Source organism: Dromiciops gliroides, chromosome 3 (genome assembly GCF_019393635.1).
Source record: "Dromiciops gliroides isolate mDroGli1 chromosome 3, mDroGli1.pri, whole genome shotgun sequence".
In the NCBI taxonomy this organism is placed as follows: domain Eukaryota; kingdom Metazoa; phylum Chordata; class Mammalia; order Microbiotheria; family Microbiotheriidae; genus Dromiciops; species Dromiciops gliroides.
The window spans coordinates 158,939,402-158,965,341 of NC_057863.1; the positions used below are offsets into that span (position 1 = coordinate 158,939,402).

The window sequence follows — 25,940 nt, forward strand, 5'->3', positions numbered from 1 at the left end:
CGCTCTCATTTCCCTTTCCATTCTTTCCTCCTTTTCTCTATGTCTTTTTTCTATTTCTCCTACTTTCTCTTCAAAGTCCCTTTTGAGAGCTTCCATGGCCTGAGACCAGTTCATATTTTTCTTGGAAGCTTTGGATGTTGAAGCTTTGACCCTATTATTATCTTCTTCTGAGGTTGTATTGTGGTCTACCTTGCCCTCAAAAAAGTTTTCAATGGTCTTCTGCTTTCCCTGCCTACTCATCCTGGCTTAATATATCTTGGCTTTTAACTCCTTCTTAAAGTGTGGCGCTGCTTCCAGGACACACTGTTCAAGCTACAGCGTGGCCCGGGAGATGGTTGGGCTTCTTCTCAGCCTGCCTGGTCTCATTTTCATTTGATTTTAAACTCTCCACTGGGGGGGGGGGTGCTGCTTCTCAGCTCTGCTTCTCAGCTCTGCTCCTGTTCTCAGCTTCAGAGGGTCCCAGGTGTTTTGGGTTGAGGGAGGGCAGGCTTTAATCTCACCCGGTCTGTTCTCAGGTCCAGAGATAACCTCAGGCCTACTTTACTAAGCAACCAACCAGCAAAGCTTTCTGTGGTATGGTTCTCAGCTTCTGATGAGACGGCTCCCCTGCTCCCCTCCCCTACCTGGGTCTCCTGCCGCTCAGGATTTCTTCCTGGTTCCCCACTGGGGTGGGACAGTTGAATCCTTCCCCCCAGTCCACTGGTACCCCTGCATTTACCCCCCCGGGCCAGCCGTTCAGTCCAACCACGCGCTCGGTTCCAGAAGACGCCAGTGCTGCAGCCGATTCAGAGACACTGGGGCAAATTCCTCTGGCGGGTGTCTGGTGTGTCGGCCTGATTTTGGGGTTAGGCTTTATTCGTGGCCCCGCATGGCCCCCTGAAATCTATCTATAGCTGGAGAAAACTCTCAGCCCATATTTTTGTGTGTTTTTCTGCCCCAAGGGTTCTTTTATTGCTGTTTTTGGGGTGATTTTATCAGGAGCCCTTTGGGTTTAATGTCTTTCCTCCACCATCTTCTATGTTTTTAAAATAATAAACATTTCTATTTATAGTTTCAAGTTCCAATTTTTAATCCCTCCTCCCCTCCCTCCCCTCCCTGCTCCCTGAGACAGTAAGCAATCAGATATGGGTTATACATGTGCAATTATATAAAAAAATGACCATGTTGGTAATTTTGTACAAGAAAACTTGAATAAAAGAAAAAAGGAAAGTGAACAATAGCATGCTTCAGTCTGTGTCCTATCATATCAGTTCTTTCTTTGGAGGTGGATAGTATGTTTCATCATTAGTCCTTTGGGATTGTCTTGGATCATTGTATTGTTGAGAATAGTCAAGTCATTCACAGTTCTTCATCAAACAATATTACTGTCTCTGTGTACAATGTTCTCTTGGTTCTGTTTACTTCACTATACATCAGTTGAAACCCTCTTTAGAAAGAGGTTTGGTAGGAATTCTCTGCTCCATCCTCTGACCCTCTGACCAGAAGAGTAGAGGAAACTGAGGGTACTGATGAGGTCTGAGTTCCAAAGCAGATGGAATCTTGCAGGCTGATGAATTTCCTGATGATGAGATTCCCTGAGGGCATGACGGAGTCTTGTACAATAAGTTCAACTGGTAGAAAATGAATATTACGTCATTGCATCTTATCTGTCCTTTCTCTAAATGCTTTGATATGAGAGAAGTGATTATTTTTCTCTTACATTAATAGTCAATTATTAAATTAGGATTAAAGTTTTTTTTCCTTTCTATTTCCCCATTCAGGGACCAGCCTCTGTAGGTCATTCAGCCAGTATCTGAAGGACATTGCTGACAGATGAGATTGCCCAAATCCTCTGAGTACATGTTTTTCCATCTTGGGTGGGACCCCACACAATTAGAAGACCTTACAAACAGAATCCAGTCTAGCCAAGTTCTTTGCTTTAGGAAATAGGCCTCTGTTCTCGGAACCTTCCATTAGAAGCTGGTGACCCAGCTTATGAAGGAGAAAACCAACAAGAGTAGTCTGGGTAGAGATGGATTTTTTTTGTCCTTATTGCTGGAGGTGGCTGAGTCTCATGATCAAGTCATGTTCTTAGAAGAAGGAACTGAAGACTTTTAATGTACCTCCTCATTTATATGTTCACCAATCAGGATTGATTTTCATCTGTCAGGGGCACCTCCTTTTCCAAAGATATTTAAGCATTGAGAGGTCTCCATGGTTTTTGTCTTTAGTTACTAAGAGAGACCACTATCCATTGATTTATTGATTATTTGATAGCCTAATTAATAAATTGATTATTAATTAACTCTGTCTCTCAGGATATATGCTTTTCCATAGGTACTGTCAACTCTTCATGACCCTGTTTGGGGTTTTCTTGGCAAAGATACTGAAGTGGTTTGCCATTTCTTTCTACAGCTCATTTCATATTAGATGAGGAAATGAAGGCAAAGAGGGTTAAGTGACTTGCCCAGGGTCACACAGCTAGTGTCTGAGGCCAGATGTGAACTCAGATCCTCCCGACTCTAGCCTCGATGCTCTGTTCCCTGAGCCACCTAGCTGCAGTCTCTAGGATCAGGCTTATTCCCTGCTTTGGACATATAATAGCTTGTATGACCACGGGCTAGTTGCTTAATCTTTTTGAGACTCACGTCCTAAGACAGAGAATAACATGGGTGGAAAGAATTCCTAGACTGTTTTTCCTATTGGTTTCAGTTGGGAAGAGCCCCTTTTACATTAGGACTTTTATCCTAATAACACTTCAATGGATTTGTGATCTTGTTGATGGAAAAAGTAGCTCAGAAAGGACCCTGTCCCTGCCTCCTCATCTTGTGCAACTCTGGTCCATGCCCTCCAGTAAATCTTTTTTTTTTTTTTTTTAGTGAGGCAATTGGGGTTAAGTGACTTGCCCAGGATCACACAGCTAGTAAGTGTTAAGTGTCTGAGACCGGATTTGAACTCAGGTACTCCTGACTCCAGGGCCGGTGCTTTATCCACCGCACCACCTAGCCACCCCTCCAGTAAATCTTTATGGAGATCCATAGGGTCCTCACATGCAAGAGACCTTTCTCTAGATCTCTTGAGATTTAGGTGGGTACCAATGGAGGATATGAGTGCTTCCTCCATCTGTTATCCCTCACTCTTACTACATGGCCAGCTTCCTTCTTTCAAAATATATTTTGTTACATTTTATGCCTAGTTCATCATTACTAATAGACTGCAGCCCTTTTATACCCAGACTCTGACTCTCCATTGTCCTTTGGGTTATCAACAATTCTGATCCCTCAGAGATGGTAATATTCTATGATTTTTGGTCTAGCCCCATTTCTTATACTACTATTCATAACTGATGACTTTGGTGTCTCTCCATCTTCACTTTGCTTTCAACTCCCCTACCAGATCCACATATGTGGATCTTTCACACTACAGCACAAGAATGTCAATAAGTTCTGCTGTTTTATTGTAAAATTATCAAACAGAAGAATATCTGTTCTGCAAGCCAGTATTTATCAGCCTATTCTCCAAGCTCTGTTACCGTATATCCTTTGATAGTGATTTTCCAATATATGCTTGGTTTTGAATTTCTAACATATTATTAATCAATTTGTTGGCTGACAATTGGTAGCTGCCAAAGCATAACCTTAACAGAAATGCTAGACTTGTGCATTTCTCTGTTAGATCTTTAAAAAGAGAAATTTTATTGATGCTTTTTTCTGGTTTACGTTACTGTCACTACCCAGTGATCTCACTATTCTACCCTTCTGTCAAGAGGAAGGAAGCATGCCAAAGAGAGCTTTCAAAATAATAGCACATTATATTCTTCTTTTTTGTTTGTTTGTTTCTATTGTCCATTTAAACCACTTGGGTAATCTTGCATTGCTGAGCAACTTCTATTAAGGAAGTGTTGAAAGCAGTTACACCTTATTGGTTTTGAATAGTTTTTAAATCCCTGTGATTCCAACCCCATGGAACTGGGCCATTTCTTCAAATTCAGTAAACCTGTTGAAGGGCCTAGGCACTGTGCCACATTCCAAGGGATACACTGATGAAGGAGACACAGTCTTTGATTTCAAGAAGCTAGCAAACTATTTGAGAAGATAAGACATGTATAGAAGAAAAAAATTTGTGATATACAATATAATTGTATTGAAGAGGTACAAAGTATTAAAAATTCCAAAGGACACATTTCTTTTTTTTTAATGTAAACAGCTTAACTTTATTGAATCTCTTTTGATTACTCTTTTTTTTTTTACATATAAGGTATTTTATTTTTTCCGTTACATGTAAAGATAGTTCTCAACTTTTGCTTATACAAGCTTTACAATTTCAGATTTTTCTCCCTCCCTCCCCTCCCTCCCCTCTCCCCTAGACAGCAGGTAATCTGATATAGGTTATATCTATATATCTATATATCCATATCCATATATATATATATACACATAATAACATTAATCCTATTTCTGCATTAATCCTGTTACGAGAGAAAAAATCAGAGCAGTGATGCAAAACCTCAAAATAGAAAAAAAACCCAACAGCACCCAAAACAAAAGAAATAGTATGGTTCAATCAGCATCTATACTCCACAGTTCTTTTTTTTTTTTTCTTGGATTTGGAGAACCTCTTCTATCATGAGTTCCCTGGAACTCTTCTGTACCATTGCATTGGTGAGAAGAATATAGACAAAGGACACATTTCTTCTGGCACATGGGGATCAGGGAAAGCTATATGGAGGAAACAGGGATAGGGACTATACCTATGGCTTCATTGGTATCTAGAACTCCCATGTGAGGAAATTCTCTCTACCAATTCAAATTAGCACCCTTCCTACAATTTATAATCCTAGCAGAATTAATATTACACTAAAATAATGAGAAGGTAAGTGACTTGTCCACAGTCACACAGCCAATATGTAGCAGAGGCAAGATCTGAACCTAGATCTTCCTGCCTTTGAGGCCAGCTCTCTATCTACTGTATTGCTTATTTTTAAATTCTGTGAATTTTATTCTTTTATAACAGCATGATAAAAAGATGATTATACATGAAAGCACAAATCTATTATGTACAGCTTTTCATTCCTTTTAAACATGTAACTTTCTTTTATTTCCCATTTTTCTTCCCCCTGCTTCCCCCTATAATGGCTACCATTGTACACAAATAGGTACATATGCATGTAAAATTATTCCATACATACTTCTATTTTATCAGTTCTTTCTCTGGATACAGATAGTTCTTTCTTTATATGTCCTTTATAGTTAATTTGGGTATTTATAATAGTCAAAATGACTGTTTCATTCTTGTTTGTTTGTTTGATTTTTGGTGGGGCAATGGGGATTAAGTGACTTGCCCAGGGTCACACAGCTAGTAAGTGTCAAGTGTCTGAGGCCGGATTTGAACTCAGGTCCTCCTGAATCCAGGGCCGGTGCTTTATCCACTGCACCACCTAGATGCCCCGACTGTTTCATTAAGACAATATTTCTGTTACTGTATATACAGTGTTCTCTTGGTTCTGTTCATTTCACTCTTCATTATTTCATGCAAGTCTTTCTATGCTTTTCTAAGATCATTGAGCTCATAATTTCTTATAGCATAGTAATATTCTGTCACAATCATATACCACAACTCTATTGCCTCTTAGAAGAAATGGTACTCTTAAACATAACTGACATTTCTATAGTTCTCTAATGTGAGCAAAAGGCTTGACATGCATTTTTTTTAACCTCACTAGGGTCCTGTTAAGAGGTAAGTTTTATTGTAAATGGGAGAAACTGAGGTTCAGAGAGGTTAAGGGACCAACTTGTGGTCACACACCAGTATAATTCAGGTTTCTGCTGGAGCTTTCTCCTGAACTATGCTGTGTATGTGTGTCACTGGCCGTCTTGACTTTTGTCTTGCCACTGGACTGTAGTGATGGGAAGAGAGAGTGAGGCTGACAACTTTGTGCAGCTCTGCCTCACTTAAATCCAGTTCACAAACAAGTCAAGATATCACCCTTGATGTTATTGATCCTCTTTGAAAATGAAGGACCACCACCAACAACAGTCTATAGAATTCAGTGTGTACACAGGCTATAGTGTACAGTTAGATCACAAATCATTTGGTTCCAAGCTGAAGAGGCTGGACCTTGTTTGATAGGTAATAGGGAGCCTCTGAAGGTTTTTGAGCAGGCTAGTAACATAATTGTTTGTGTATTAGGAAGATTATTAAGTCAGTGTGTAAGATGTGTTAGAAAGAGTGAGGAAAGGAATTAGAAAGGGACTAGTGCAGAAGCTGTTGCAATAGCTTTCAAGTCAGATAATAAAGGTCTGAATTCAGGTGTTAGCTGGGAGAAACTGTCCCTTGTTTCACTTTCCATATTTCATTACCCTTGGAAAACAGTATTACTCAATATTCTCTGTAGCCTTATTCTATTTTTTCCTTATAGTAAGCATAGAAGACTGCATGTTGAACTATACATAGATAATCAGGCTAATGTTCTCAGAGGTGATGGAGGAACTGGGAAGTAATAGAGCAAAGCACTACTTCCCAGAGGCTTGACTTTAGTCATCTATTTGGGAACACACTCCTCAAAAAGGCAGAGACCACTAACCATCATCATTATCCCATTATTAACCGTGAGTTAGTTTAAGGACAAATTCTTTCATTCCTCTTAGTGAAGGAGTGGGAGTGAAACTTTAATAAAGGCCTCATTTTGCTGAATAAAATGAACTGGTATAAATTGGAATTTTTGCTTTTGCTGTCAAGTTTTGCCAGTGCATTAAAGAAAAAACCCCAAGTAATTCCATTTTAATGGAAAAGTTTATTAAACCTCATAAAAGTGGCATAAATGACTTTATTAAATAGTTCACATTTGTCCATTCTATTACTCATTAACTACGTGAAAGGAATATATGATTAAATAATTCCAAATTTGTCCCCAACTTAGAATTATTGTCTCGCACCGTTTTACATAATGGGCTACAATAGTCACACAATCCCATGCCAGAATGGTGAACCCAGTTTCACCCCAGCTTTTGGGAAAGAACAAGCTCAAGTGCATGTGGGCCCAAGCAACATAGCCAGCAGGGGGAAACACAATTACCTCCTAACACTCAGACAAAATTTTAACACTTCCCCCCCAATTCCCCCCCCTTCTCCCCACACATGGGCACTCTACCCTGCAATAGCCCTTATACACTATATGACAGGAAGGCCTTCCCTAGTACTTGGTAGAAGCAACTCCTACAGACAGAAAAGTATGGTGACCTTTCTTAGGAATTATAGGTGATTCCCTGGGGCAGCTAGATGGCGCAGTGGATAGAGCACCGGCCCTGGATTCGGGAGTACCTGAGTTCAAATCCAGCCTCAGACACTTAACACTTACTAGCTGTGTGACCCTGGGAAAGTCACTTAACCCCAATTACCTCACCAAAAAAAAAAAAAAAAAGGAATTATAGGTGATTCCCTGTGGAAGGTGAGGTCAAGGGCTAATAACTTATTGCTCCATGTGAGGATTTGCAGAGAAGGAAGCCTTCTTCCTACCCTTCTGATGCAGCTCAGGAAAGACTGAAAAGGAAGGGAACCAGAGCAGGCTAGTGCAGACTCTGTTCTGTTCTGTGCAAGAAGGGATTTGCTAAACTATTGTAAGAATCACGGAAAGAACCCAGAGGGATTGCTCTTGCTACTGATAATAATGAATGAACTCTGGTGACTGAACAAGGCCAGGAGAACTCACAGTAGGGCTATCTCATCCCTTGCTTAGACAGATGAAGATGCCAGACTAAGAAAGTTCATTGAGTTCTAGGATTATGCTAGAGAAGACAATGTTGGATGGTAGAAAGTACCTAATATGTTCTAGCCATTGTGCTAAGCACTTTACTAATATTACCTCATTTGAAAGAACACTGATCAGACATTCAAGAGAACTAATTACCAATCCTAGCTCTGCTATTAACGAACGATGAATTTAAGTGAATCACTCCACCTCTCTGCACCATCCATCAAATAATTTGATGATCTAGATGGCCAGGAATAGGGGTTCTTACTTGGTTTTGTGTGATGGACCTCTTTGGACATCCAGTGGAGACTGTGGATGACTTCCCAGAATAATGATTTTAAATGTATAAAATATGATACATAGGATTACAAAAGAAACCAATTATATTGAAATACAATTAGTAGAACAAAATTCCCATGGGGCCTATAAAGTCTCTTCTGCTTAATATTTTATGTTTCTATTACAGTATACTTTAAGAGAAGGGCTTGGATAAGAGAAAGATAAGGGTAAGAAGAAACATCGATCCCTTATAGTTTGACCTTCAACTTAACCATTTCTCAACTGTCCTATATTCATCCAGCTAATTAGCCATTGAACAAACAGGGTAGCTTCTTAATATGTGGCTCTAAAAAATTTCTTCTTAGTTAATTCATCCCAATTGTTCTAACTTGTTGAAATCTTTTCAAATTCTGCTTTTGACATTTCACATATTTTTATCTCTCTGAGTTTTATATCATCTGGGAATCTAATAAACATACCATATACATATTTTTGTCAATTTTTATTGATGCCTTCTAAGATATATCATGGTCAATTCTGAATATACCTATAACTGAACTCTCTCTTTTAACAAAGAAAATCAGTTAAGTAAAAACAAAACAAAGAAAACCTGATCCCGTGACTTTGTATAACAATAAAATTCTGATCCTGAGGTTACCTCCTTTCTTTTTTTAATTATAAAAGTATTTTATTATTTTCCAGTTACGTGTAGAGATACTTTTCAACATTTGTTTTTATAAGATTTCTAGTTTCAAATTTTTCTCCCTCTGTCCCCTCCCTTCCCCCTCCCCAAGACAGCAAGTAATCTGATATGTTATATATGTACAATCTCATTAAACATATTTCTGCATTAGTCTTGCTGTGAAAGAAGAATCAGAGCAAAAAGGGAAAACCTCAAAAAAGAAAAACAACAACACCAAAACCAAAAGAAATAGTGTGGTTCAATCTGCATCCATATTCTACAGTTGTTGGTTTTTTTCTGGATTTGGAGAACATTTTCCATCATGAGTCCTTTGGAACTCTCTTGTACCATTGTATTGCTGAGAAGAATCAAGTCTATCACAGTTGATCAACACATAATGTTGATGATACTTTGTACAATGTTCTCCTGGTTCTGTTCATCTTCACTACATCAGCGCCACGCAAGACCCTCCAGGTTTCTCTGAAATCCGCCTGCTCTCATCGGGTCACCTACCTTTCTGCTAAAAAAAAAGGAGGGATATAGCATGTATAACATTATCCAAACCATTGGTAAACAAATTTTATCCAAGGGTAGAAACCCTGATGCACATTGCTTAAGAGGACGCGCTTTCCACAATTACATTGCTAAATTAATCAGTTGGGGGGGGGTCTTTTTAGCCCCAGAGCCTAGAATCCAACTATTAAAATCACCTTTAACAAGGATCTCAGGCATTTCACTCATTTTGATTCCCATTCCCACTCTGCTCCCAACAACAACTTCTGATTTCAGATCCTATATAATTTAGTGTGGTTGTAGGTAAAAGAAAGTCTACTATACATGGGAAAATAAGCAGCCAGGGAATTTTTCTTTTATCAAAGCCCTATCTTTAGCATACTATTGGCTTGTACTCTCTTTATCCAAATGGCCCGATTGCTTTTTCTTTCTACCACATCTGATAGAACTACCTCTTCCTCGCCGTTTAATCCAAGTGTTAGTCAAGTTTCTTCCAGATTTCTACAATGTATTCTTTACCTGCCTTCCATTCTTTTATTTCCTCAGTTTGTTAAAAAATGCCGAATCCAAATTTTTGGCCCCTTATCATCTTAGAGAAGTGGAGGACTGTGGGGTACATAGATTTGTCATAGACTGTAATAAGTGGTCAATATGTTAGTTTTCTTTTGTTTGTTCTTGTTACAGAGAAGTCTCATTAGGCAAGTAGGGATATGGGGGGAAGTAGTAATAAACTTAAAAATGAATTGAGGTGGCTAGGTGGCACAGTGCTTAGAGCAACGGCCCTGGATTCAGGAGGACCTGAGTTCAAATCCAGCCTTAGACATTCAACACTTACTAGCTATGTGACCCTGGACAAGTCACTTAACCCCAATTGTCTCCCCCCCAAAAAAAAAGAAAAAAGAAAAAAGAAAAGGATTTGTTGTAAAAAATGAAAAACATCAATAAAATACTATGTTTTTTTTTAAGATATGGTAGCAAAAGGAGAATCTTTCCAGGTAGTATAGTGGATAGGGTGCTGGACTTGAAGAACAAAGAGCCTAAAATTCAAATCTTGTTATATAACTCTAGGCATACCACTTAACCTCTCTGTGCCTCAGTTTCCTCATTTGTACAATGGGAGAGTTGCACTTGGCAGCCTCTAAGATCCATTCCAGCTCTAAATCGATGATCCTACAGTCTTCCCTCTTTGCAAGAAATATGGCCTAAAACAGGACAAATAACAAAAATTAAAATATTAGGGAAAAATACTGATTCAGAATCCTTCTTGCATGTAATTCCGACCACGTTTCCTTAGCACCTTCTTCAATTTGGGGGTAAGGTTGTGAGTCCTCTGTACTCTAGGTCTCTCTAGGAATCAGTTTCATGATCATAGAACACTTTGGCTGTTCCAGAGGCGTATTGGAAGTGAACCATGATGGCTTCCAATAATGCAGGTGTACATCTTAGTCATTAACTAAGGAACCTGCATCACACAGGCATAGACATGCAGAGGGCATGGGCCAGGTGTGTTAGCTCTCCCTGGGGGATCACTCGGTAGGGTAAAAAAACCATTGGTTATGTAAAAGAGCTTGTTCCACCTGGGAAATCTGAATGAACTATGTAACAAGATTCCATGCTGGGCAAATTTGTAGCAATGTAAATATAGTTCCAAGGTCATAGAATCAGGGAATCTTAAAACTGGCAAGGACCTCAGAGGCTCTGTAATCCAACTTGTGCCTAACCCCAAATCCCTTTTACATATTCCCAACTTTTGCCTAAAGACCTCTGTCAGAAGAGAACTACCGGGGTAGTTAGGTGGCACAGTGAATAGAGCATTGGCCCTGGATTCAGGAAGACCTGAGTTCAAATCCAGTCTCAGACACTTGACACTTACTAGCTGTGTGACCCTGGGCAAGTCATTTAACCCTCATTGCCCCATGGTGGGGGGGGGAACTACCACTTCCCATAGCAACCGGTCCCACATTGGGACAGCTCTGATGGTTAGATTTTTTCTTTACATCATGACTAAATTGACTTCTACATTGATTGTGGGTATTTCTGTCCTTTGGGACCAAGCAGGACAAATATAAACCTTCTTTCACAGGATAGCCCTTCAGATATTAAAAGATAGCTCTCCTGTTTCTCTGAAGTCTTCTTTTCTCCAGGCTTAGCTTTAACTTGACTCTTAGGTGCAGTGTTTTATGGTCTTTCCATTTTCCTGGTCACCATATTTTAGATACACTCCAGTTTGTTTAAGTCTTGTCTAACTGGTCAAAGATTCTTTCATGGAGGTGGAAAGCAGTATTACTTTTTGGTCATTTGGTGACTTAGTCTGAATCTGTCAATCTTTTGAATTTCTGTCTCTTCCTTAAAGTACTGCCTTAAAATAATTTCATAACTAGATGATAGATTTATAGATGACAGATGGATATATAGATAAGATAGATATAGATAGATGATAGCTAAATAGATGATCAAGATTGATTGATAGATGAGATAGATATAGATAGATAATTAGATGGATAGATAGATCTTGCTTAAAATGTGCTGTCCAGAATGGAACATACCATATGCTAGATGGTATGAGGCAATATAGTATAGTGGAGAGTCTGGGATTTGTAGCCATATGACATGGGTTCAAATCCCAACTCTGCTACTTACTGTCTGATCTTGGGCAAATCACTGAACCTCTCTATACCTCAATTTCCTTGTTTAGAAAAGGAGAGGGTTGGACTAGATGACTTCTACCATCCATTTCAGACCCTAGGTGGCACAGTGGATAGAACACCAAGTCAAGGATCGGGAAGGCCTGAATTCAAATCCAGCCTCAGACACTAACTAGCTGTGTGACTCTCCCTGGACAAGTCATTTAATGCTGTTTGCCTCACTTTCTTGATCTGGAAAAGGATATGGCAAAACCACTCCAGTATCTTTACCAAGAAAGTTCCAAATGGAGTCATGGAGAATTGGACGTATCTGAAATGACTAAACACCACCACCCCTTCTAAATCTATGATCCTGTGTGATTAGAAAAGCACAGCAGAACTATTCAATCTCTCTTTTGGAACATTAGGCCTCTCTTAATGAAGCCTTGCATAACATTAGTTTTTTAGACTGCCATATCATCCTGCTATCTCATATTAAACACAGAATACACTAAAACCCCAAGTATTTTTGCACAAGACTGCTGTCTACCCATATATCCTTTATCCATCCCATACTTGTGAAATTGATTTTTTGAGCCCAAAGATAGAAGAACTTTGCCATCTTTTTAATAATGTATTCTAGCAGTCTGTTATAGTTTCTAGATTCCATCCTTTTCCCTTTTTTGAAAAATCAGGACATTTGTTCTTTTTTTTTTCTAATTTCAAATTATTATTACTTTATTCTGGACAAATAAATCTCAGATAAAATGAGCATTTCCATATATACATATATGTGTGTATATAAATAATAGAACAGAAGAGAATTGTAAAGGAGACTGCAAATTTCTATCATATAGAGCTTGCTTTTTAAAAAGCATATAATAAATTCACCATGTCATTTTGAAGTTGTGCTGATTGTCTGTGATTCCTTCTGGTCTTTCTTCTATTCTCTACCGTATGTTTTAAAAAATTCTTAACAATTTGGAACCATAACTAAAAAGCTATTAAGCTGTACATATCCTTTGACCCAGAAATTGCACTACTAGATCTATACCTCAAAGAAGAGGGAAAGGATCTATATGTCCAAATATGTTTGTAGCAGCTCTTTTGTAGTGGCAAAGATTTGGAAACTATGGGAATGCCCATTAATTGGGAAATGGCAGGTCAAATTATGGTATATGAATTGGTGGAATACTGTAGTGCTATAAGAAATGATGAAGGGGTTGGGTTTTCAGAAAAACCTAGGAAAACTTGTATGAACTGATGAAAGTGAAATGAGCAGAATGAGAACAATTTATGTAGTAACAACAGTATTGTAAAGACAAACAACTTTGAAACACTTAAGAATTCTAATCAATTCAATGACCAACCATCATTCCAAAGGACATATGATGAAACATGTTATCCACCTCCTGCGAGATAGCTGATGGACTCCAATAGTCCATCTTTACTTCTCTTTTATTTTTATTTTTTGGACATGGCTAATGGGAGAATATATTTTGTATAACTATATGTATTTGTAATGGGTTTTGTTTTTCTTGACCTCTCAATGGGGAGAGGGAAGGGAAAGAGATAACATTTGAAACTGAAAATAAAAGTGAATTTAAAATATACTTACATTGCCGTGGATAGATTCAGGAGGAACTGAGTTTCAAGATCCTGCCTCAGACACTTAACACTTACTAGCTGTGTAACCCTGGGCAAGTTACTTAACCCCAATTCCCTCACCAAAAAAAAAAATACTTATATGATCCCCTTTTCTTTCTATCCCTCCACCATATCCTCCCACCCTGAGAAAAAAAGAAAGAAAAACAAATCCCTTGTAATATGCATAATCAAGCAAAACATTCCTACACTGTTAATGTCCAAAAATGTATAGAACAGTTGCTCTTCTCCAGTCCTCTAGAACATCTTTTGTTCTCCAAGATCTTTCAGAGATTATCACCAGCAGCTCAGCAATCATATCTCACAGTTTTGGGTTTTGGCTTTTTTTCTCCCTCAGTACTCCAGGATTTAGTTTATATAGACTTAATAACTTGAACTCATTGAAGGCAACTAGAAGCAGTCAGACCTTCTTCTCATTTATCTTGGATCTTGTGCACCACTAGCCATTTTTGTTCCAGGTCCGAATATCATTTTCCTTAAAAGAAAAGATAGAAGCAAAATAATAATTTAGTAGTTCAACCTTATCATGAACTATTATAATTATTCCATCTATTCCATTAGCTGTCTTGTCCCCATTTTGATCTTCCTCTTGCTCCAAAAACATTTTTAAAAACCATTTTTATTGCCAAGTTAATGTGTTGTCTACCCATTAGAATAAGAATGATTTACCACATAAAATATGTCTTTATCTGAAAGACCATGAATTGCACACACCCATATGGGTCCTTCTCTTTTCTTTGATGTCTCTAGACCCATGTAGCAGCTTTTTATAGTGGCAAAGACCTGGAAACTAAGGGAGTGCTCACCCATCAACTGGGGAAAGGCTAAATAAATGAAAGTATATGAATATAATAGAATTCAACTATACTATAATAAATGACAAAACTAATGGTTTCCAAGAAACCAGGGAAAACTTGTAAAAACTGATTCAGAGTGAAGTGAGCAGTATAAGAACAATTTCTATACCATCAACATTGTAAAGACAAGCAACTTTGAAAGACTTAAGAAATCTGATCAGGCCAGTGACCAAGCATGATTCCAGAGGACTAATGAGGAAGGATTCTACCCATGACATAGAAGTAATGGACTCAAGGTACAGAATGAAGTATATATTTTTTAATATGGTCAGTAAGGGATTTTATTTTGCTTTACTCTACATATTTGCTACAATGGTTTTGTTTTTCTTTTTCCCTCCAATGAGGTAAGGAGAGATACTAAGGAAAATAAATGTTTATTCATTTTAAATTAAGTTAATTTCCCTCCTTGTTATTGTTTAATTATTTTTTTTTTTTGCAGGGCAATGGGGGTTAAGTGACTTGCCCAGGGTCACACAGCTAGTAAGTATCAAGCACCTAAGGCCGGATTTGAACTCAGGTACTCCTGAATCCAGGGCCGGTGCTTTATCCACTGCGCCACCTAGCTGCCCTCCATTATTGTTTAATTAAAATTTTATATTTATCTTTAATTTTACAACATCTTCCTCCCTCCACCCTGTCCCCTACTCATTGAGAAAGCAAGAAATACTATACCCATTATACAAAAATTGTCATGCAAAACATATTTCTGTATTAATCATATTTGGGGGTGGGGGAAAACAAGAAAAATAAAGGAAAAATATGCTTTGTTCTGCATCCTGAGTTCATCAGTTCTCTTTCTGAACATGGATAACATTATATATCACAAGTCTTTTGGAGCTGTGACGAATCATTTTATTGACCAAAGTAGCTAAGTCTTTCCCAGCTGATTATCATTACAAGGTTCTCCTAGTTCTTCTCGCTTCAATTTACATCAGTTCATATAAATCTATCCAGATTTTTCTGACCCCATCCCCTTCATCATTTCTTACAACTCAATAGTATCCTTTCACATTCATATGCCATAACTCATTCAGCAATTCCCTAAATGATGTGGCATCCTCTCAGTTTCTAATTCTTTGACACCACAAAAGAGCCTCCTGTTGTAAATATCTTTGTACATATGAGCCCTTTTCCTTTTCCTTTGTTTCCCTTGCCTCCTCTCCTTCTGGATGAAGGTACTGTGACTGCTTAGAAGGCAGACAGCTAAGCGTGGGTATAAGTGTCCCACACCTGCTGCTCTTTAGCATGTGTAACTCTTATAGATTTAGCCAAGATTTAGCAGCTGTAATTTAAAGTCTGTACAAGGATCTGTCAGCATGATGGATCCAGTGAATGCTTAGCTTCAGGTTTTCATGACAACACAATGGTCTACCTATTGTAGTATGGAGGTGATTATGAAATTGAAACTACTGAAAAATAATGCCCAGTCAGAATCTCTTATAAGTTGAACTACTTGGCAGAGAGAATGTTCTCTAGATTGTTATGGTCAGTGTGAATAATGATAGGGTATTGTGCTCCCTTGAGGTGGTATCTCTGTGCCTCCAAGGTAGTTTTAGCTGCAAGCGGCTCCTTCTTCCAGATTATATAGTTGTTGTTGGGTTTTGTTTTTCCTTTCTGCATCACTCAACTTTCAGAAGTACCTGCAGATCTGGGGCATTGACGGAGATAGTGTGGCCATGGAAACCCTGCATATGTCCATTTCTGGGATGAGCTGTTGCTCTACAAATCAAGATCAGAGGTGAAGTAAACTAGTTTTTAAGTTATTAACCTTACTTTCTTTCTCTGGTTTATACCGGAAAGCCTTAGGGTGTTTCAGGAGATAAATGAGAAGTGTCTCAGGGTGGAGAAGTTGGGTTATAAAACAATAGATGAAAGGAATGACTTCAGGTCTTTTATGAAGATGGAGATCCCCCTATATAGTAAGGTATCCATCTTGTATGAATCCATACAGATTCTTTGATGGCTTATTATGTATCCTAGAAACCCATTCCTCTCCTTAAACTAGCATTTCTCCAGTTTGGCCATTAACTGATGCTTGGCATGGGCAATTTAAGATAATGCATCATGATGGACAGAATCTGAGGAATAAAGGTTATCATCAAGATAAACCACCAACTCTGATACAATTTAAGCCCCTGAATTCAGGGTCTTTTGAAAGACAATGGTGGCCATTTCACTTCTTTGCAGAGGTAGGAGGTCCACAGATGTGGAATATTAAATATATTTTAAGAATTTTTTGATGTATTGATTGGTTTTGCTGGGATTTATTTCTCTTCCTCTTTTTCTTTAAAAGAGAGGAATGGGTCACAGTAAGCTGAGCACCGACCAGTGTTTCCTCACTGGCATCCACAAGGGGCTTGGCTAACTAGGGCTCCTAATAATCCCACCACAAATCAAACTGAAAGCAAGGAGCCGACCTGTTTGCTTTACTCCTTGCTTAGTACTTGCATTTTGGCTACAGCTGGATCTCTGCCCTGATTTCAACTTGTCTTCTATTTCCCACATATGAAATATATGGGACTGACTACAAAAGCCTAAGGGCTTTCTGCCCCCCAAAAGTAATTGGTTATTAGCTTAGTCTAGGTGAATGTCACAGTCTGTTGAATCTCCAGGGACCTATTTGGAATATTTCTTATTGTATGGTTTTGCCATTTTGCTTCATTTCATTTTATTTTATTTCTAGACAGATGAGTCACTTATTAAGCACTTGTCATGTGCCATGAACTATGCTAAGTCCCAGGGATACAAATACAAGTGACAATGGTTCCTGCCCTCAAGAAGCTTCCATTCTAATGGGGGAAGACAACACATAAAGAGGAACTTGAAGGGGAAGGGGTCAAGGGTACTGTCTAAAAGGTAGAGAAGTCCACTGAGTGAGTTAAGCCAGGAATGAAGTAAGCATGGCTGGGCTCCTTCATAACATGGCAAGCTAAGTTTTCTATTTCTTTGGATTTTTAATAGATAATAGGAAGTATCCATGCAAGGTATATGGCACATGTAGAAGTATATAAGCCCCCCGAAAAATTTTCCTTGCTTCCCCCAAGTAGACTCCCCACTTCAGATCCAAAGGATTCTCTTGACTCAAAGGACTGCCTTCTTTTTTGAGGCAATCAAGGTTAAGTGACTTGCCCAGGGTCACACAACTAGTTAAGTATTTGAGGACAGATTTGAACTCAGGTCCTCCTGACTCTAGGGTCCATACCACCTAGCTGTACTGGGACTGCCTTCTCTAAGAATTGATGAACCCACACCTCAAAATAGAGCTCCTGCTTTAGCAGAGTTTCAGGTTTAAGTTCCTTCCCAAAGGCACGGTAAGCCCATAGCTCCAGAGAGCTGCTGGAACTATCCAATGGCTTTATTTAGTCATCCAAACACATAATCTTTTGACACCAATCCAGCCTCCAAACATTCCTATCTGGGGTCTGAGAAGGAAGAATATGGGAAGAGACCCACAGAGCTGGCTATCAGAGCTGGAACAAAGAGTTTCTAGGCAAGGTTGGAAACTATCCATGCCCCACTTGAAAATCTTGCCTTCTGTATTTTACTGGCTACTCTCCAACAGAGATTTTACTATAACACCTGCAACCTATCACAAAAGGAATAACTACATGCCATGGAGAGTGGTATTTTTTGGCATTAAAAATACGTGCAATAAACGAAAGGCATCCTTCCTGAGCCAGTGAAGCTTGTATGAATACCTTGTTATTCCATTTGTTTTGTGCAGTATGTCCTGTCTTTCATGGTTTTTAAAACTCATGGATCAGGGTTCATGATTTATCTTGACAATATCCTCATGTGTTCTTGGGATTCTGCACAAATATATGCATTTTTAAAAAATAACCCTAAAAAGTATCTCCCATTGTCCTCTCTTCCCATACCCCCAGCCTTGTAATATTGCATCCTAGGCTGCTGCTTGCCTTACCTCCCCATAGTGCCAGCTCTGCCATCTCTTCTCAAGTCCAATTTTTAAAAAAGAAGAAAGAAAAAGAAAAAAGAAGAGGTGATCTTAAACTGATCTTTAAGGCTACACACCAGCAAAGGAACAACATAGAATCTTTACCGAAGTTTCTAGAATTCCCTTAACTTCTGTCTACCTTTACAATTGAATTGGACAAATCGATCTATTCCTTATCAAGGCAAAACTGTAAGTGCTTCTCTGACTGTTGATTTCCTTCTCTTATGAAAAAAAATAACTCATGTTTACTTAATTTTTCAAGGTTTATAATTTCATCTGACTCACAAAACCTCTCCAACAGAGCATAGCACAAGGATTTTTATCCCCATATTACAGATGGGAAGATAGAGGCTCTGAGAGTTTGACTTGTACAGGTTCATATGACTATCAAGTACCACAGCTGGAATTTGAACCTATGTCTCCTGATATCAAATTCTTTCCACCTACCTTTACAAAACAAAGGACTTTGGGATGGAGGCTACCATACCCCCATGGGATTATCCCAAAGCATTCAAGTTCTGTCTTGATAAGGAATAAATTGATTTGTCTAAATCTATTCTAGAGACAGACTCAAATTAAAGGAATTCTAGAAACTTACGTAAAGATCCTATGGTGTTCCTTCGCCCCTGTGTAGCCCCAAAGGTCCACTTAAGATCACCTCTTCTTTTTTTCTTTTTTTCTATGATTGGACTTGAGGAGAGACGGTAGAGCTGGCACTATGGATAGGTACAGTAGGCAGCAGCCTAGGGTACAATATACAAGGCTGGAAATGGTGGTGGTCAGGGGAGTGGGGAGAGGACAATGGGAGGTGCTTTTTAATATTATGTTTTAATGCATTTGCTTATATTCATTTGGCTCAATTTGAATTGGAGAACACAAGATCAAGAGAGCCACAAAAGACACTGTGCCAAATTCCAGCCTTCTGGGAAGAAATTTGAGTACTATACAAGTAAGCTACCAGAGGTCTGCTTGGAGAAGCTTCAGAACAAGCTAAACAACATATAAACAACTTTCCACCTATCCTCCAAAAGCAGCCTCTGCTCTCCTCAGGTTTCTAGTTAATCTGTCCAGTTTTTACCTGAGAACGTTCCAACTATGAACACCATGACACTCTCCTCATCAAGTCAGTAAGTCATTCACTCAATAAGCACTTATTAAGCATTTACTATATGCCAAGCACTGTGCTAAGACCTGAAGATATGAAGAAGGCAAATGATAATCTCTGGAGCTTACACACAAATGGCAAAACCAAAATGAAAACTACTTTGTTAAAACAGGCAACAAGCAGGATAAACTGGATATCCCTAAGCAAGGGAAAACACCAGGATTAAAGGGGACGAAACTAGTCATTCTGCCCCTATGTGTAATTGCTTTCTAGATTTCTTCCTAGTTGATTCTTAGTTTCCCTCTATTGACATTTATTGTTCTTTAAAATGTATTTTATTTTAAGTTATGGAATAAAACAAGCATTTTTATAACATAGTACAATAAAAAAGATGATTGTTTGTGAAACTGCAAATCTAGGGCAGCTACCTGGCCCAGTGGATAAAGCACTGGCCCTGGATTCAGGAGCACCTGAATTCAAATCTGGATTCAGACACTTGACACTTACGAACTGTGTGACCCTGGGCAAGTCACTTAGCCCTCATTGCCCCACCAAAACAAACAAACAAAAAAACACACCAACAACAAAAGATAGGCTGAAACTGCAAATCTACTATGCGCAGCTTGCTATTCCTTTCCAACCAAAATTATGTAAATTTATTTTTTTATCTAACAATAATAATAACTTATATTTATGAACCCTGAAAGGAAATTCTGCTTTCTTTAGGACTTTAAAGATTCTTGATTTCATTAGTGAGGGTATTTTCTCCACCAATTCAACTCTCCACACTTCAGTAGATGGTCTACATGAGTTGCTATGGCTTAAACACTTCATCACCTGGTAGACAATCTTCATAGTCTCTCTGAACTCCCCTAGAGAATTTTTAGCTCCTTCAGGGTACTTCATGCATCCTCAGCACCTAGCACAGTACTTGGCACTTAACAGATGCTGATTGATGGACTGGTTAGCCAGGCTAGTCCTCAAACAACAAATACATAGACCATTTCCAGCCCTTATTTGAAGCCTTTTCTACTTGGTGGAGCCTTTTTGAGCTTGCATTGTCTTGGCATAGCCTTTGAGAACCCGCAGTAATCTCCACGCCACAGTGAAATATTGGAATGAGACTTTGGTTGGGGCGGGAAGTTTATGTGCATTAAAAGCTAATTGTTTGGTTATTTTTTTCTGGAAATCTGTTAACCCAAATGCTCTGTTAATTGGCAATCCAAAACCCATACCCTACAGTACAATAATGAGATCTGTGGAATAACAATCGAGTACTATAAGACATGAATCAAGTCAATATTAAATTAGAGATTTCATTTATGATATATATTCCCAACAACCTGACCTGGTAGGTTTCCAGGCTGATTGCTGTCTAGTGGAAAGAGGAGGGAATCTAGAATTTTAAAATGTGGGTTCAGATTCAGCTATTTATTACCTATGTGACCTTGATCAAGCCACTTAACCTCTCTCGTGTTTACTTTCCTCATCTATAAAGGGAGGGTCAGATAACCTCAGAGATCTTCTCTACCTCTAAATCAATCATCTGGTGATGAACTTTGATAAGTGATAACTTTTTTTTTTTTTTTTAGTGAGGCAGTTGGGGTTAAGTGACTTGCCCAGGGTCACACAGCTAGTAAGTGTTAAGTGTCTGAGGCCGGATTTGAACTCAGGTACTCCTGATTCCAGGGCCGGTGCTCTATCCACTAGGCCACCTAGCTGCCCCAAGTGATAACTTTTAAGAAATAACTCAGCAGACCCAAAGAGGGGGGTAGGTAGTAGGTGGGATATCATTCTGCTACCATATGTTCAGTGGCTTTCCTTGGCCAAACGTAGCCCAATGAGGCTTTTACCTGCATCTTGCATGGGAGGATACAGATTTAATTTGGGTGCCTGGTTTATAGAAACTGTTTAGCGTGCATGCATCTGTTGTACTGGATCACACCTGGTGTCTACATAAACAAGGCTTTGGCAAGGATTCCTACCTCTGGGATGGAGGCCTGAGAATTTCAAGCTGAAAACGTGGCAGTGTTGCAAAGATGCTTCAAATAGCCTGTCTCACCAGTGCAGTAAATGAACCTGCTTGTTCTCACGTTAAATGCTTCATGAAGATCTTACTGGAAGCAAAAGGGGAAGGAATCCCTAAATAGCTCGGCATCCAGCACGCCACAAATAATAATGCTGGGAAAGTGTAAATGGGAAGCACTTCAAGGAGAAAAAGGTGCAAAATAGAATGAAAATCCAGCCCTGGTGCCAGCCATTGCCTCCTATTTTGTTAGCATCTTCCCAGGGAAATTGCTTAATTATAAAATATGATTGACATCCCTGGTGTCAGCAAGCTAAGCACATCACGTGGCTTTTGTTCCAAGGGTCTTCACTGCTTCCTCCAAGTTGCACATTGTTTCTATAAATCGTAGGATGCCAGATATTTCTTGTTATTGGAAACAAATAAGAGAAAACTTGACACAATATAACTTGGTCCGTGGAAAGGAAGATCTCTCTACAGCCCTACCATAGCTTCAGCAGTTTACCAGAGCTTGTGGGGAAAAAAACACCATAAAATAAATTTCCTGTAATAAGTCTCTCCTTTTCTGTTTCTGAGTCATTCTCATTCTACTCTTTAATTTTTTCACAATTCTTTTCTTCTCTTCCATTTTTTGTTGGTTTCAGTAAAAAAAAAATGATGCAAATGAATGACATAGATAGAAAGACTTCCTTTTTAAAACAGGTAGATTTAATAGCAAACCACCTAAATCCAAGTTAGCTTAATAATTAATTAGATGTGATATAGTTAGATTTAATAACTATCTAAATCCAAGTTACGTTAATCACTAATTAGATTTGATAGAGTTAGATATAACTAACCCTCTGATATCCCAGCAATTGAATTTTTTTCCTTCTGACTCCAGATTTCTTTGGGGGTTGCTAGACAGCCAGGCTAAAAAACCCATGAAAAAAAGGAAATGTCCGTGATTAAGAAATCTATTTTTGAGTGATTAGAGAAAACAAGAATGAAATCTATAGAAAGCATAGGATGGGAGCAAGGGGAGGGAATCTTCACCTCTTAAGTTTGAAAATAGGTACATTAAAATAGTTTGTGAAAATCATTCTCTATACCTGCAAGAAATATTTCTTTGCTTTATATTAGAAAGATAAGGCTGAAAATCTTGTTGCCCCATTCCTCCAGTGCACTAGTTCATTCATAGCATCCATGACAATTAATTAACACTAATGAATCCTGGTTTGTGGTGTTAATCTGCCACCCAGCATAAAGCCTCCTCAGGAAGATGAAAAAAGTCAAAGACTGCACCTTGCAGCCAGCTTAAATTAGTGTTAGCTTGATTTGTTTTAATTGAAAGCCTGTTTGTGCCTTCATCCTCGATGTTTATATTTCTATCTGTAAACTTTTATAATCTCATACTTGTGGAGATAAGAGTCTTTGTGTCAGCAGTTTCCCAAAAGTGCTGTGGAAGCAGTTGGCACCCAGACAGACATATTTCAATCAAAATCTATACAGCCTCATTAAGGAGCAATGCCCATTGACTGGGGAACAACTGGAAAAAAAAGTGTGGCATATGAAATAGAATATTATTGTGCTGTAAGAAATAAAGACTATGAGGAATTGATAGGAATAGAAGACTAGTATGAAATGATGCATGGTGACATAAGCAGACCCAAGAAAACTATATATATATGTGTATATACATACATAAATGTATGTATATATGTGTATATATAATTAATACAATAACCTAAATGGAAAAAAGACTGAAACAGCACAATGTTGAATAAATGTAATGATCAATCTTGGCCTGGTGGGAAGGGAAGAAGAACTGTATATCTCCTTTTAGTAGAAAATTGAGGAATTACAGGTGTAAAATGCTGTATAAACAGTCTAGTGACTGTATTGGTTGGTTTTACTTAAATGTTTCCCTATTTATATTTTGTGTTTTTAATTTTTTTATTACTACAAAAAAGAGTTCATGGGAGTTGGAACATATCTAAAAATGGAAGTAATATAGTATATCAGGGTCATGTGGCAGTCTAGGTTCCTAGAAAAGGACCACTACCAAGTTGTTACATGGGGGAATACACTCCCATTCACTAGTTTAGCTTCTGAACCCTCACTAATATGCCTCCATTTATACAAACCAGTCGCTTACAATAGTGATCCTTCTAGTTCCTAAATATAACTAAATTATTAGCAGTAAGACAAAAGAAATAAAAATATCACTTGCACTCATATTAAGTCAAAGGCAAGAATAATAAATATGTTAAAATCTACACATAAGCCAGCATGTACTCAGTATATGTGGAGAAGAGTAAACATTCCTTTTATAGAAACTTATCAGGGAAACACATATAGAAGTAAATCCCATGTATCTGAGAGAACTCAGAACTTGGGACTTCCGGCTTTGATGTGACTATTCCATTCAGGGAAGTATGTACCACACAAAGCCACTTTTCTCCTAACTGATGGTCTGCTGATCCTTACCCACTGTCCAGGTGAGAAAACCTCTTCACTTCTGTTTTCTCAGCAATGAAGAAACAGTCCTTATTTAATCATTCTTCAGTCTCCAGTTATATGGTTTTTCACTGTGAGTTTTACCTACTTGAGTCTTAAAACTGTTACATGCAAATAAGCTGGCAGTATAGCTCCAACCATCAGCAAATTCTCAAAATAGTATTCTTTCATATGCTATACCCTAAAAAAACTATTTCTCCATACTTATATTCTTCAGATTTTAATAAATAAAAGTTCTTTCTTTGCTCCCTTTAAGTGAGAGAATCTTAATCTGGCGGGGGGGGGGGGAGGGCGGGATCCATGAACTTTAAAAAAATTTGGTAACTGTGTTTCAATATAATTGGTTTCTTTTGTAATCCTTTGCATGTTGTCTTGTGCATTAAAAAAAATTCTATGAAGGGATCCATAAGTTTTATTAGACTGACAAAGGGAGCCATGACACAAAAAAGTTAAGGTCAGAACTGCCATATCATCTGAAGCCCCAGCGACACTGCTCATTCCCCTCCCAGTTTAATCTCTAGTCTGCTTCACTTTCACACCTGCCGTACCCCTGTGTGAGTACAACCCTCCCACTTTATATGTTGTGTTCCCCCATTAAAATATAAGCTTCCTGAGAGTAGAGACTGTCTGGGGCAGCTAGGTGGTACAGTAGATAGAGCACTGGCCCTGAAGTTGGTAGGACCTGAGTTCAAAGCTCACCTCAGACACTTACTAGCTGAGTGACGCTGGGCAGGTCACTTAACCCCCATTGCCTTAAAAAAAACATTCGGGGCCATCTCCAGTCATCCTGATGTATATCTTGCCACTGGACCCAGATGGCTCTGGAGGAGAGAGTAAGGATGGTGACCTTGCACAGCCCTCACTCCCTTAAATCCAATTCACTTCAAGTCATGACATTACCCTGATGTCATGGTCCTTTTCCAGAACACAAGACAAACAACAACAGCAGACTGTCTAGTTTTTTGGTGTTTTTTTTTTTTTATCCCTAGCATGTAGCACAGTACCTGGGATATAGTAAGTGCTTAATAAATGTTTTAATCTAAGAATCCATGCTTTAAATCATCAAATTTAATTCAAATGAAGCATCAATCTACATCCTTTATAATGTGATTTAAATCAGTATGTATATACTACACTTCACTTTCTGTCCCAAACTGCTGAAATCTCATTTGACATGGGGCAGCTAGGTAGCACAGTGGATAAAGCACCGATCCTGAATTCAGGAGGACTTGAGTTCAAATGCGGTGGCAGACACTTGACACTTACTAGCAGTGTGACCTTGGACAAGTCACAACCCTCACCGACCCGCAAAAATAAATAAATAAATAAATAGAATCTCATTTGACAACTGTGTTTCTTTACATATATGGTTTATTGGTTTTTATTAAACCAGTTATTTTACTAATCTTTTAGACATAAAACTGCTCATCTACTCAAGATATCTTCCACTCTCTATTAGTTGAACACTTTTTCTTTATGCAAAAGTACTTTTTTTCTGCTCCATATGAAAGGGAAGTACCTTAAAGGGATAATATCTTATATTGGAAAAAAGCACTGGCTCTGGAGTGAGAAGATTCTGTCTGGCCTGGGTTCAAATCCCACCTCTGCCACTTACCGGCAGTGTGACTTTGGTAAATTATGTCATCTCTGGCCCTCAGCTCCCCATCTGTAATGACAAGATGACTTTTGGGGTTCTACATCCCACGATCCTTTGACTTTTCAAAGGAATGTCATGGGATGTCAAGTATATGTCTAAGAAGCAAGAAAAGTTGTTAATTAAAGAATGAACTAGTTCTACTTGCACAGTTTATTTAGGGCAAGGCTGTTGAAACATTTGTGAGTTGACAGTTCTTTTGAAACTCAGAAAAACTGTCAATCATGCCTTCTTAAATGGATAAACATGTCTCCATTTTTTTGGGGGGGCGAGGCAGTTGGGGTTAAGTGATTTGCCCAGGGTTACACAGTTGGTAAGTGTCAAATGTCTGAGACTGGATTTGAACTCAGGT

At 38.5% G+C, this 25,940-nt stretch overlaps 1 protein-coding gene and 1 long non-coding RNA gene across 3 annotated transcripts in view; one reads left to right on the forward strand and one right to left on the reverse strand.

Moving 5' to 3' along the window:
- The window catches only part of CLYBL (citramalyl-CoA lyase), a 396,026-nt gene that overhangs the window by 308,643 nt on the left and 61,443 nt on the right, over nucleotides 1–25,940 (forward strand). The window lies entirely within an intron of this gene.
- The window catches only part of LOC122751060, a 78,819-nt gene continuing 66,528 nt past the window's right edge, over nucleotides 13,650–25,940 (reverse strand). Inside the window, exon 3 of the long non-coding RNA XR_006355768.1 lies at nucleotides 13,650–13,967. This is a non-coding gene — a long non-coding RNA (uncharacterized LOC122751060). The remainder of the gene's footprint in view (nucleotides 13,968–25,940) is intronic.